Consider the following 14,297-nt stretch of genomic DNA (forward strand, 5'->3'; position numbering starts at 1 on the left):
TTCCCATAAACAAAATGTTCATTTTTAACCCTTTGTAGAGAATCCATTGCAGCAATGACGGCCTGAAGTCTGGAGGCCATGGACGTCACCATCGCTGGATTCCTCCTGTGTGAGACTTTTCCACCTTTACTGCAGTAACTTCAGCTGTTGCTTGATTCTGGCACTTTCTGCCTTAAGTTTTGTCTTCTGCCTGTGAAATACTGTTCGATGGGGCTGAGATTTGATGATGACTCGGCCATTGCAGAATATTTCATTTCTTTCTTTTTCAGGATGTTTTCGGTCATTGTCCATCTGTCCTGTGAAGCGTTGTCCAATCAACCTTGCTGGATTTTGTTGAATCTGATCAGAAAGTATCACCCTGTACACACAGGATTCATCTGGTTGCTTCTGTCTTCAGTCACATCATTAATAACCACTTGTGACCCAGCGCCATTTTGAGCCATGCATGCCTGCGCCATCACATCGCCTCCAACATGTGTTACACAGCATGTGCCGAGGATCAGGAACAATTCCAAGCCTTCTCCAGACTTTCTTCTTTCCATCATTCTTGTACAGGTTGATCTTAGTTTTGCTTTTCCAGAACTGGGCAGCTTCTTTAGATTTTTTTGGCAAAGTCTAATCTGACCTTTCTATTCTTAAGGCTTATTAATGGTTTGCACCTTGTGGTCAACCCTCTGTATTTGTTCTCGTTAAGTCTTCTCTTTATAGTAGACTTAGACACTGAAACACCTAGTTCCTGGAGAGTGTTCTTAACATGGGTGCAAAGCTTTTTTTTATCATGGGAAGGATTCTGGGATTATCCTCCACTGTTGTCTTCTGTGGACGTGCAGGCCTTTTTATGTTCCCAAGATCACCAGTGCACTCTTTTTGTTTTGCAGAATGTACCAAACTGTTGATTTGCCCGCTTCTAACATTTCTGCTACATCTCTGATGGATTTCTTCTTTTTTTATCCTAATGATGGCTTGTTTATCTTTCATTCAGAGCTCCTTTGACCGCATGTTGTGGGTTCACAGCAACAGCTTCCAAATGCAAATGCCACACCTGGAATCAGCTCCAAATCTTTGACCAATTACTTTTGGTCCCTTTAAAAAGAGGAAGCTACACATTAAAGAGCTGTAATTCCTAAACCATTCACTCGAATTAGGATGTGAATACCCTCAAATTAAATCTTAGATTTGGCACGTTAAGCCCATATTCATTATATAGCTATGTCTTGAATATATTTTGGTCAATAGCTATAATAACAAAACTTGTGTGATTGTCCAACGTTTTTGGACCTAACTGTATATTCAAGCTTTTTATGATTGGTCTCTGTTGACCATTTATGTACAAAAAGTCTTGCTTTGGTTGCTGGGCTGACAGATACACACTGTTCATAAGCACACTGTATTCTTAGATTATTCTTGTTAGCCATTTATATGCAACATTTTTTGTGATCCTTTGGCTATAGAAGAGCAGAGCTCCTCTCATACTATTCTGTGCTTACATGGGAAACCATAATTTTCATTATATTCAAAATTTTCACAGTATAGAGAAAAAGCTGTCAAACAATCGCAAATTCATATTTCAAGTAAAAAATAAACTAAATAAAAAATTATGTTTTAACCACTTCCCGATCTTGAATGTACTAGGCGCGATTGCCACCGGAAGTGGTGCCCGCAGGGCTCCCAGCAGAATAACCCCCTAAATGTCTCGATTGATATCGATCACAGCATTTAGAAGGCAGGCTGAGGGAGGGGGGCCCCTCTGCCCTCCAATTGGTTCAGCCTCGACGTAATCGCAGGGACCTGATCATTGCCATTGTGACCTGATGTCGTCATGACGATATATGGGTCACAAGGCCACAGCAAGTCTCTTGGATCATGCACCGAGCGTGGGGAAGGGTCTTGTGACAGTGTAGCACTGACATTTATAAACCATTATAATGCTCAAAAGTTAAAAAATTGTAAAAATCTTTTCTAAGAAATTCAGAAAATAATATATATATATATATTTATATAGGCTTGGGAGTTTGAGGGTTCTGCGCGGGATCTTAGTTGTTCCAAGCATTGTGATTTTCTGGACAGAGAGCTCAGATGTTGCTCCTGGTATCTGTTGTAGCCATTCTTCCAACTTAGGGGGTAACTGCTCCGAGTGCTCCTATCATCACTGGGATCACTGTTGCCTTCACCTTACACATCTTCTCCAGTTCTTGAGGCCCTGGTATATCTCCAGCTTCTCATATTCCTTCTTTCTGATGTTGCTGTCACTTTGCACTGCCACATCTATTATCATTACTGTCTTCTGGTCATTGTCTACTATCACAATGTCTGGTTAGTTAGCCAACACCTTCTTATCCATCTGGATCTTGAAGTCCCACAGGATTTTAGCCCTTTCATTCTCCACCACTTTCTTTGGGATCTCCCACCTGGACTTAGAGAGACTTAGCCCATATGCTGTGCAGATGTTCCTGTATACATTTCCCGCTACTTGATTGGGCATTCAATATATGCTGTTCCTGCTTGCATTTTACATCCTGCCACTATGTGTTGGATGGTTTCTGAAGTTTCTTTGCCTAGTCTGCACTTTGGGTCTTGTCTTGTGTGATAGATTCCTGCTTCTATGGATCTGGTACTTAGTGCTTGCTCTTGTTCCGCTATGATCAGTGCCTCTGTGCTGTCTCGGAGTCCAGCTTTCTCCAGCCATTGGTAGGATTTCACCATGTCGGCCACCTCCATTATCTGTTGATGGTACATCCCATGCAGCGGCTTGTCTTGCCATGGCATATGCAACTCTGCCAAAAATTAAGAGACCGCCACATCAAAACCCTGTCATGGGCAGCCTATTCTCCAGACCTCAACCCCATTGAAAACCTGTGGAATGTAATGAAACAAAGAAGAACTGGTTAATTTTTGCGTCAGAAGCAGTGTGAAAGACTAGTGGCAAGCATGCCGAGACGCATGTACGCTGTTTTTAAAAGTTATTCCACAAAATATTGATTTCTGAACTCTTCCCGAGTTAAAACATTAGTATTGTTGTTTCTTAATGATTATGAACTTGTTTTTTATGCGTTATTTGAGGTCTGAAAGCAACGGGTGTTTATTTTTTATTTTGACCATTTTTCTTCGTCAAAAAAAACAACACAATTTTTTGCCTGAAAATTCAGAGACATGTTGTCAGAAGTTTATAGACTAAAAGAATAATTTACATTTTACTCAAAAATATACCTATAAAGAGAAAAATCAGACAAAAAGAACATTTGAAAGTGGTCTCTTAATTTTTGCCAGAGCTGTGTGTATATATATATATATATATATATATATATATATATATATATATAGTGAGACAGTGACCGGTGTTATATGCGACGGTCGCTATGTGTCCCTCAGGATACATACAGAAGCGTATTGAGGCCGCAGGAGTGCACTGCAGTCACAGGCATAGCTGTGATTGCAATGCAAAATAAAAGTAAGTGTTCGTCTTGGGGAAGCTATTTTGGAAGAGCCAAACGGAAAGAAACAGGATTAAGGATTTCCAAAATCTTACAGTTGTGGCCAAAAGTATTGACACCCCTGCAATTCTGTCAGATAATACTCAGTTTCTTCCTGAAAATGATTGCAAACACAAATTCTTTGGTATTATTATCTTCATTTAATTTGTCTTTAATGAAAAAACACAAAAGAGAATGAAGCAAAAAGCAAAACATTGATCATTTCACACAAAACTCCAAAAATGGGCCAGACAAAAGTATTGGCACCCTCAGCCTAATACTTGGTTGCACAACCTTTAGCCAAAATAATTGCGACCAACCGCTTCCGGTAACCATCAATGAGTTTCTTACAATGCTCTGCTGGAATTTTAGACCATTCTTGTTTGGCAAACTGCTCCAGGTCCCTGATATTTGAAGGGTGCCTTCTCCAAACTGCCATTTTTAGATCTCTCCACAGGTGTTCTATGGGATTCAGGTCTGGACTCATTGCTGGCCACCTTAGAAGTCTCCAGTGCTTTCTCTGAAATCATTTTCTAGTGCTTTTTGAAGTGTGATTTGGGTCATTGTCCTGCTGGAAGACCCATGACCTCTGAGGGAGACCTAGCTTTCTCACACTGGGCCCTACATTATGCTGCAAAATTTGCTGGTTGTCTTCAGACTTCATAGTGCCATGCAACACGGTCAAGCAGTCCAGTGGCAGAGGCAGCAAAACAACCCCAAAACATCAGGGAACCTCCGCCATGTTTGACTGTAGGGACCGTGTTCTTTTCTTTGAATGCCTCTTTTTTTCTCCTGTAAACTCTATGTTGATGCCTTTGCCCAAAAAGCTCTACTTTTGTCTCATCTGACCAGAGAACATTTTTCCAAAACGTTTTAGGCTTTTTCAGGTAAGTTTTGGCAAACTCCAGCCTGGTTTTTTTATGTCTCGGGGTAAGAAGTGGGGTCTTCCTGGGTCTCCTACCATACAGTCCCTTTTCATTCAGAAGCCGCCGGATAGTACGAGTTGACACTGTTGTACCCTTGCACTGCAGGGCAGCTTGAACTTGCTTGGATATTAGTCGAGGTTCTTTATCAAACATCCGCACAATCTTGCGTTGAAATCTCTTGTCAATTTTTCTTTTCCGTCCACATCTAGGGAGGTTAGCCACAGTGCCATGGGCTTTAAACTTCTTGATGACACTGCGCACGGTAGACACAGGAACATTCAGGTCTTTGGAGATGGACTTGTAGCCTTGAGATTGCTCATGCTTCATCACAATTTGGTTTCTCAAGTCCTCAGACAGTTCTTTGGTCTTCTTTCTTTTCTCCATGCTCAATGTGGTACACACAAGGACACAGGACAGAGGTTGAGTCAACTTTAATCCATGTCAACTGGCTGCAAGTGTGATTTAGTTATTGCCAACACCTGTTAGGTGCCACAGGTAAGTTACAGGTGCTGTTAATTACACAAATTAGAGAAGCATCACATGATTTTTCGAACAGTGCCAATACTTTTGTCCACCCTCTTTTTTATATTTGGTGTGGAATTATATCCAATTTGGCTTTAGGACAATTCTTCTTGTGTTTTTTCATTTAAGACAAATTAAATGAAGATAATAATACCAAAGAATTTGTGTTTGCAATCATTTTCAGGAAGAAACTGAGTATTATCTGACAGAATTGCAGGGGTGTCAATACTTTTGACCACAACTGTATAAGGTCCAATGAACCTTGGCTTGAATTTTGGAGATGTGACTTTCATAGGAATATTTTTTGAGGACAACCAAATCATGTCACCCACTTTAACCACTTACCTACATTGGACGTAATATTCTGTCCATGTGACCCTGGACCTAATTCCCATGGACGGAATATTACGTCATAGCGATCAGCGGCGCCCACATGTGCAGCGCTGCTGCGGGGGTCTCTTTCCCTACAGGTCCCCGGATCCAAGATGGCGACGGGGATCTTCGGGGGCCTGTAGGGAGCTGGCTTCCTCAGTGCCTGCAAAGCGCAGGCAAGGAGGAAACCTGCACACTGCCTGTGACAGATTGCTGATCTGTCACAGTGATCTGTGATGTGACAGATCAGCGATCTGTCACAGGACAGTGATGTCCCACCTGGGACAAGGTAATAAAGTAAAAAAAAAACAAAAAAAAGTGTAAAAATAATTTTTTAAAAATCGCTAAATAAATTAGAAAAAAAAAATATTCCCAAATAAATTCATTTTTTGGAAATAAAAAAAAAAACAATAGAAGTACACATATTTGGTATCGTCGCGTCCGTAACGACCTGCCCTATAGAACCGTCCCATTAGTTAACCCCTTTAGCGAACCCCTTAAAAAGTAAAAATAAAAAACGAAGCAAAAAATAATGATTTATCATCATACCGCCGAACAAAAAGTGCAATAACGCGCGATCAAAAAGAGGCATATAAATATCCATGGTAGCACTGAAAACATCATCTTGTCCCGCAAAAAATGAGCTGTCATACAGCTTCATCAGCGAAAAAATAAAAAAGTTATAGCTCGCAGAATAAAGCGAGGCAAAAATAATTATTTTTTATATAAAATAGATTTCATTGCATAAAACCGACAAAACATAAAAAAGTCGTAAATGAGGTATCGCTGTAACCGTACTGACCCGAAGAATAAAACCGTCTTATCAATTTCACCGCACGCGGAACGGTGTAAATGCACCCCCCAAAAGAAATTCATGAAACGCTGGTTTTTGTTCATTCTGCGTCCCAAAAATCGGAATAAAAAGCGATCAAAGAATGTCACGTGCCCGAAAATGATACGAATAAAAATATCAACTCGTCCCACAAAAAATAAGACCTCACATGAGGTCACGTGGGTCAAAATACGGAAAAATTATAGCTCTCAATATGTGGTGATGCAAAAACTATTTTTACAATAAAAAGCGTCTTTTAGCCTATGACAGCCGCCAAACATAAAAACCCGCTATAAAAAGTAAATCAAACCCCCCGTTATCACCCCCTTAGTTAGGGAAAAATAATAAAATTAAAAGAAAATGTATTTATTTCCATTAGGGCTAGGGTTAGGGCTAGGGTTAGGGCTAGGGTTAGGGCTAGGGCTGAGATTAGGGTTAGGGGTGTGTTGGGGTTAGGGTTGGAGTCAGAACTGGGGGTTTCCACTGTTTGGGCACATCAGGTGCTCTCCAAATGCAACATGGAGTCGGATCTCAATTCTGGCCAAATCTGCGTTGAAAAAGTCAAATGGTGCTCCTTCTCTTCCAAGCTCTGCCATGCGCCCAAACAGTGTTTTACCCCCACATATAGGGTATCAGCCTTCTCAGGACAAACTGCAAAACAACTTTTGGGGTCCAATTTCTCCTGTTACCCTTAGGAAAATAAAAAATTGGGGGCAAAAATATCATTTTTGTGGAAAAAAAATGATTTTTTTATTTTCACGCCCGGGCGTTATAAACTTCTGTGAATCACTTGGGGGTTCAAAGTGCTCACCACACATCTAGATAAGTTCCGTGGGGGGTCACGTTTCCAAAATGGGGTCACTTGTGGGGAGTTTCAATAGTTTAGGTACATCAGGGGCTCTCCAAACGCATATGACACCTGCAGACCATTCCATCAAAGTCTGCTTTCCAAAACGTCATTACTTCCCTTCCGAGCCCCGACGTGTGCCCATACAGTAGTTTTCTCCCACATATGAGGTATCAGCGTACTCAGGACAAATTAGACAACAACTTTTAGGGTCCAATTTCTCCTGGTACCCTTGTGAAAATAAAAAAAATTGGGGACTAATTGATCATGTTTGTGGAAAAAATGCGATTTTTTTTATTTTCACGCCTGGGCATTATAAACTTTTGTGAAGCCCTTGGGGGTTCAAAGTGCTCACCACATATCTAGATAAGTTCCTTAGGGGCTCTAGTTTCCAAAATGGGGTCACTTGTGGGGGGTTTCCACTGTTTAGGTACATTAGGGGCTCCCCAAAAGCAACATGACACCCGCAGACCATTCCATCAAAGTCTGCATTCCAAAACGTCACTACTTCCCTTCCGAGCCCCGACGTGTGCCCATACAGTAGTTTTCTCCCACATATGAGGTATCAGCGTACTCAGGACAAATTGGACAACAACTTTTGGGGTTCAATTTCTCCTGGTACCATTGGGAAAATAAAAAGATTGGTGACAAAAAGATCAAGTTTGTGGAAAAAATATGATTTTTTTTATTTTCACGCCCAGGCATTATAAACTTCTGTGAAGTACTGGGGGGTTCAAAGTTCTCACCACACATCTAGATAAGTTCCTTGGGGGGGTCTAGTTTCCAAAATGGTGTCATTTGTGGGGGGTTTCCACTGTTTTGGTACATCAGGGGTTTTCCAATTGCGACATGGTGTCCGATCTCAATTCCAGCAAAATACGTCAAATGGCGCTGCTTCCCTTCTGAGCTCTGCCATGCACCCAGATAGTGGTTTACCCCCACATGTGGGGTATCAGCGTACTCAGGACAAATTGCACAATAACTTTTAGGGTCCTGTTACCCTTGGGAAAATAAAAATTGGGGGGTGAAAAGATCATTTTTGTGGAAAAAATATGATGTTTTAATTGTACCGCTGTACGTTATAAACTTCTGTGAAGCACTTGTGGTTTCAAAGTTCTCACCACATATCTAGATAAGTTCCTTGGGGGGTCTAGTTTCCAAAATGGGGTCACTTGTGGGGGGTTTCCACTGTTTAGGTACATCAGGGGCCCTCCAAACGCGACATGGCGTCCGATCTGAATTCCAGCCAATTTTGCATTGAAAAAGTCAAACGGCGCTCCTTCCCTTCTGAGCTCTGCCATGCGCCGAAACAGTCGTTCCCCCCACATATCAGGTATCAGCGTACTCAGGACAAATTGCACAATAACTTTTGCAGTCCAATTTCTCCTGTTACCCTTGGTAAAATAAAAAAAATTGAACCTGAAGTATTATTTTTGTGAAAAAAAGTTAAATGTTCATTTTTTTTAAATATTCAAAAAATTCCTGTGGCACACCTAAAGGGTTAATAAACTTCTTGAATGTGATTTTGAGCACCTTAAGGGGTGCAGTTTTTAGAATGGTGTGACTTTTGGGAATTTTCTATCATATAGACCCCGCAAAGTGGCTTCAAATGTGATGTGGTCCATAAAAATAAAATGGTGTTGCAAAAATGAGAAATCGCTGGTCAATTTTTAACCCTTATAAAAAAATTTTGGTTCCAAAATTGTGCTGATGTAAAGTAAACATGTGGGAAATGTTACTTATCAAGTTTTTTGAGTGCTGTATCGCTGTGATTTAAGGGCATAAAAATTCAAAGTTGGAAAATTGCAAAATTTTAAAAATTTTCGCCAAATTTCCATTTTTTTCACAAATAAACGCAAGTTATATAAATGAAATTTTACCACTAACATGAAGTACAATTCATCACGAGAAAACATTGTCAGAATCACCGGGATCCATGGAAGCGTTTCAGAGTTATTACCTCATAAAGGGACAGTGGTCAGAATTGTAAAAATTGGCCCGGGAGTTAACGTGCAAACCACCTTGGTGGTGAAGGGGTTAAACCGGGGACCAATGGTCCTATGCCGGTTGGCAAACCTTTGGGCCTTCTTCTGAGAGTGAGACAACTTATCCACTACTTGATCCCAAATCTGCTGCATTCTCTCTACCACAGAATCCACACCAGGACAGGACGAAGCCTCCACCTGTCCTGAAGAATATCGAGGATGAAACCCAAAGTTGCAGAAAAAAGGAGACATCAAAGTGGCAGAACTAGCCCTATTATTTAGAGCAAATTCAGCCAAGGGCAAAAATGAGACCCAGTCATCTTGATCAGCAGATATAAAACATCTCAATTAGGTTTCCAAGGTCTGGTTTGTTCTCTCAGTCTGCCCATTGGTCTGAGGGTGAAACGCAGAGGAGAAAGATAACTGAATTTCCAGTTTAGAACAAAAAGCTCTCCAAAATCTGGAAACAAACTGGACTCCTCTGTCAGACACAATGTTCTCAGGAATACCGTGCAAACAAACCACCTGTTGTAAAAACACGGGCACCAACTCAGAAGAAGATGGCAACTTCGGGAGACGTACAAGATGGACCATCTTAGCAAATCTATCACAGATCACCCAGATAACCATCATTCTCTGAGAGACAGGGAGGTCAGAAATAAAATACATTGATATATGGGTCCATGGCCTCCTGGGCACCAGCAGGGGCACTAACAAACCACTAGAACGAGAACAGGGTCTGGATCGAGAACAAGTCCCACAGGACTGCACAAAATTCCTGACATCATGAGATAAAGCAGGCAACCAAAAAGACCGACTCACCAAATCTCTGGTACCCAAAATACCAGGATGAATAGCTAACGCGGAGCAATGAATTTCAGACATTACTCTTCTCCTCCACTGGTCAGGGACATACAGTTTTCCCATAGGGCATCGTTCAGGTTTGTCCTCCTGAAATTCCTCCAGGGCAAGTCTCAAATCAGGTGAAATGGTGGAAAGAACCACGCCCTCATTTAGAATGGTAGTAGGCTCGGTCACATCAAGAGAATCCGCAAAGAAACTACTAGAGAGGGCATCCTCCTTAATATTCTTAGTGCCCGGAAGAAAGGAGACCACAAAATTAAGACGCGTGAAAAACAAGGCCCACCTAGCCTGTCTAGGATTCAATCGCCTGGCTGATTCAAGATAGATCAAGTTCTTGTGGTCGGTGAGGACAACAACTTGATGTCTGGCTCCCTCCAACCAATGTCTCCACTCTTCAAATGCCCACTTCATAGCCAACAATTCCCGATTCCCCACATCATAGTTACATTCAGATGGGGAAAATTTTCGAGAAAAGAAGGCACAGGGATTCCATCTTAGAGGTTACCGGTTCTCTTTGAGACAAAACGGCTCCTGCACCAATCTCAGAAGCATCTATCTCCACCTAAAATGGGAGTGAAACAGGTTGCCGTAAGACAGGAGCAGCAGTGAATCTTCGCTTAAGCTCCTGAAACGCTGAGACTGCCTCTGGAGACCAATTCACCACATCAGCGCCCTTTTTGATCAAATCCGTCAGTGGTTTAACAATACCAGAAAAATTACTTATGAATTTATGGTAGAAATTAGCAAAACCCAAAAACTTCTGGAGAGCCTTCAAGGAAGTGGGCAGAACCCAATCATAAATGGCCTGGACATTGGCCGGGTCCATTTCAATAGCAGGCGGGGACAAAATGAATCCCAAAAACGAAATCTTTTGTACCCCGGAAAATATCGTTCATGAAAGATTGGAAGACGGAAGGGGCATTAGTGAGCCCAAAAGACATCACTAGGTGCTTAAAATGCCCCTCAGGAGTATTAAACGCCATTCCATTCATCACCGTGCTTGATGCGAATAAGATTATATGCCCCACTAAGGTCAAGCTTGGTAAACCAACTAGCACCTTTCACTCTGGAAAATAAATCAGAAATCAGGGGTAAGGGAAACTGATATTTAGCAGTGATTTTATTAAGGAGACGATAGTCAATACATTGCCTTAATGAGCCATATTTCTTGGCCACAAAAATAGAGCCAGCACCTAAAGGTGAAGAGGATGGTCTGATATGACCCTTCTCCAATGACTCCTTGATATAAGATCGCATAGCATCATGTTCAGGTACAAATAAGTTGAAAAGCTGACCCTTGAGAAATTTACAACCGGGCACTAACTCGATTGCACAATCATAACTCCTATGAGGAGGCAAAGACGTGGACTTACTCTCACTAAATACATCAGAAAAATCAGCCAAATAGTCAGGAACATCATGAGACTGGGGAGAAGTGGAGAAAACAGGAGTGTCACTAAGAACACATTGACAACCCCAACTAACCACAGACACAGATTTCCAATCCAGAACAGGATTATAGGTCTGCAACCAAGGAAAACCCAGTACAATAATGTCATGCAAATTATGCAACACCAAAAATTTACAATTCTCTTGGTGGTCCAGGGCTACCCGCATTATCACCTGGGTCCAAAACTTTATTCTCCGCCAAAGGAGTAGCATAAATACCCCTTAAAGGAATAGGAGTCCACATGGGTACCATGGGAAAACCACAACGTTTGGCAAAGTCAAAATCCATCAGGTTCAGGGCTGCTCCTGAATCAACAAAAGCCTTAGCAGAAAATAAAGATAAGGAGCAGATCAAGGAAACCGCCAAAAGGAATTTAGGCTGTACACTGCCCACAGCAAATGGTGAGCAAAACATTTTTCCCACTTAGGACAGACAGAAATAGTATGAGAGGCGTCCGCACAAAAGAAGCAAAACTTATTACGCCTTCCAAACTCTTGACGTTGCGCCCTAGACAAAAACCCTATCACATTGCATGGGCTCAGAAGTTTGTTCGACAGGCAGCACCGCTTTTCGCATAGTTTTACGTTCACGTAAACGTTGATCAATTTGAATGGCTATTGACTTAGAGTCGTTAAGACCAGAGGGGACAGGAAATCCCACCATAACATCTTTTACGGTTTCTGCCAGACCTTTCTGAAAAAGAGCTGCTAGGTTGTCATCATTCCATTTAGTAAGGACTTTTTTTTTTTTTAAGAATATTTGACAATGTAACTCTGCCACTTCCTGACCCCGGTTCAATGCAAATAAAGTTTTCTCAGCTTGATCAATAACATTAGGTTCATCATACAACAACACCAGGGTTTGAAAAAACGCATCCACATTAGCCAGAATAGGATCCCCAGGTGTCAGAGAAAAAGCCCAGTCCTGAAGTTTGCCATGCAATAGGGAGATGACAATTTTAACCTGCTGCACCGAGTTCCCCGAGGAATTAGGTTTCAAAGCAAAAAACAGTTTACAATTATTCTTAAAGTTCAAAAATTTAGACCGATCCCTAGAAAATACATCAGGAATAGGGACTTTTGGTTCTACAGCAGACGATTGAGCGAGATAGGCAGAAATTCCCTGAACTTCAGCAGCGAGCTGCTCAACACGATTGGACAATTGCTTAATCTCCATTAAAGAAAAATCCTCCTACGGCCCCCAGAGAAAAAGAGGAAAAAATATATTAAAAATTCTGACACGCTTTTTTTTTTTTTTTTTTTACAATTTTTTCCTTCTTTAGAGTACCCTAGAATCTACAGTTTAGGCTTGTGATTCCGTTATGATTAGGGTTACCGAGGAGGATAGCCGGGGAATAAGCTAAGCAACCAGATAACCTGAAAGGTTGGTAACTTAGCGGATTGCAGACCCCTAAAACTAACAACACAACTAGAACCTGTGACCTGTGTCTGTGTTATTCCCTGCTCCCTGTTCAGACTCTGTGTGTCCCCTTTGTGTCTGGACTTCTTGGTACTTGAGCTCGGCTTGGACCCTGACCTGCTTCTGTCTCTTGTCTTTGGCATATTAGCTCCTGACCATTACTGATTCCCTGGCTTGTCTCTGACCCTGAGTTTGCTTATTCCTTTGGTACTGTGCTACAGTTTAGGATTTGACCCAGTTTGTTTGACTTCTCTGCTGCCACCTGGTGGTAGCTTCGCTGCTGCACGGCAGGTCTTCTTCGTCTGTGTGCATGACGTCTCTCCACTCTATTGCCACCTAGCGGAGCTAGCTTCTACCTGCATTGCAGCAGCATGATAGATCGGAGGTATAAAGTTTACCTCCGGTCACTGTCAGCTGATGGGACAACTGCTCCCATCATCTGACACCTGCTTCCTCTAATTACAGTGAGAGCAGGAGCGGATGATGGAAGTATTCATCAGCTGCTCCTTTGCGGTAAATAAATAATTAAAAAAAAACCTGCAAGACAAGACAGGCAAAACTCACAGCTGGGGGCTGCATCCCTCAGCTTACAGCTTCAACAAGGCTAGTTATCAAGAATAGAGGGGGCCCACACTGTATTTTTTAACTATTTAAATAAATAATTTTAAAAAATGGCGTGGGGTCCCCAAATTTTTACAACCAGCCTTGCTAAAGCAGACAGCTGGGATCTAGTATTCTCAAGCTGGTAAGAGGCAATGGATATTGGCCCCCCCCAGCCTAAAAATAGCAGCCTGCAGATGCCCAGAAAAGGCACATCTATTAGATGCGCCAATGCTGGCACTTTGCCCAGTTCTTCCCACTTGTCCTGTAGCAGTGGCAAATAGGGTGATAGTTGGGGGGGTTGATGTCACCTTTCTATTGTTCGGTGACATCAAACCCCAAGGTTAGTAATGGAGAGGCGTCAATAAGATGCCCCCATTACTAACCCCATAGTCACATTTTAAGAAAACAGACACCCAGAAAAAGTCCTTTAATTGAAAGACTGACACAGACTCTTTTAATAATCTCACTTAAACCATACTTACAACTTCGCCTAATTCCACCGAAGCCCTCGATCTCCTGTATTAAAACTAAAATAAAAAAACAACAATACACCATACCTGTCCATCATCCTGTCCCACGCAGTAATCCATGTCTGGGGGATAATTAGTTTTCAACCTGAACAGTGCCAAGATGCAACTGTCCAGGCTGAAAACCACTGGTGAATGAGCTGCTGTGAACACAGCATCAGTGACTAGCGGTGACGTCAATGAGGCTGCAATCCCAGCTGGCTGAACTGCGGTGACCTTGGTGAGATCCCTGCTAGTACCTTGAGAAACTGAAATTCTCAAGTAAATTCGCCTCTACACTGTGCGACTTTGTCACGGTGCTAGCGCGGATCTCACGGAGGTCACCGCGGTTCAGCCCAGCTGGGAACGCAGCCTAAGTGACATCACCGCTAGTTACTGATGCTTCACTCGCAGCAGCTCATTCACCAGTGGTTCTCAGCCTGGATCGCATCGCTCTACAGGCGTTAATAGATGATAATGATATTATTATAAAACCTGTGG

At 42.0% G+C, this 14,297-nt stretch overlaps 1 protein-coding gene across 2 annotated transcripts in view; it reads right to left on the minus strand.

Moving 5' to 3' along the window:
• Positions 1 to 14,297, minus strand: part of GABRA3 (gamma-aminobutyric acid type A receptor subunit alpha3) — a 194,626-nt gene that overhangs the window by 29,941 nt on the left and 150,388 nt on the right. The gene's annotated exons all lie outside the window — the stretch shown is intronic.

This window comes from Dendrobates tinctorius, unplaced genomic scaffold (genome assembly GCF_039654945.1).
Source record: "Dendrobates tinctorius isolate UK_male_01 unplaced genomic scaffold, ASM3965494v1 ptg000034l, whole genome shotgun sequence".
In the NCBI taxonomy this organism is placed as follows: domain Eukaryota; kingdom Metazoa; phylum Chordata; class Amphibia; order Anura; family Dendrobatidae; genus Dendrobates; species Dendrobates tinctorius.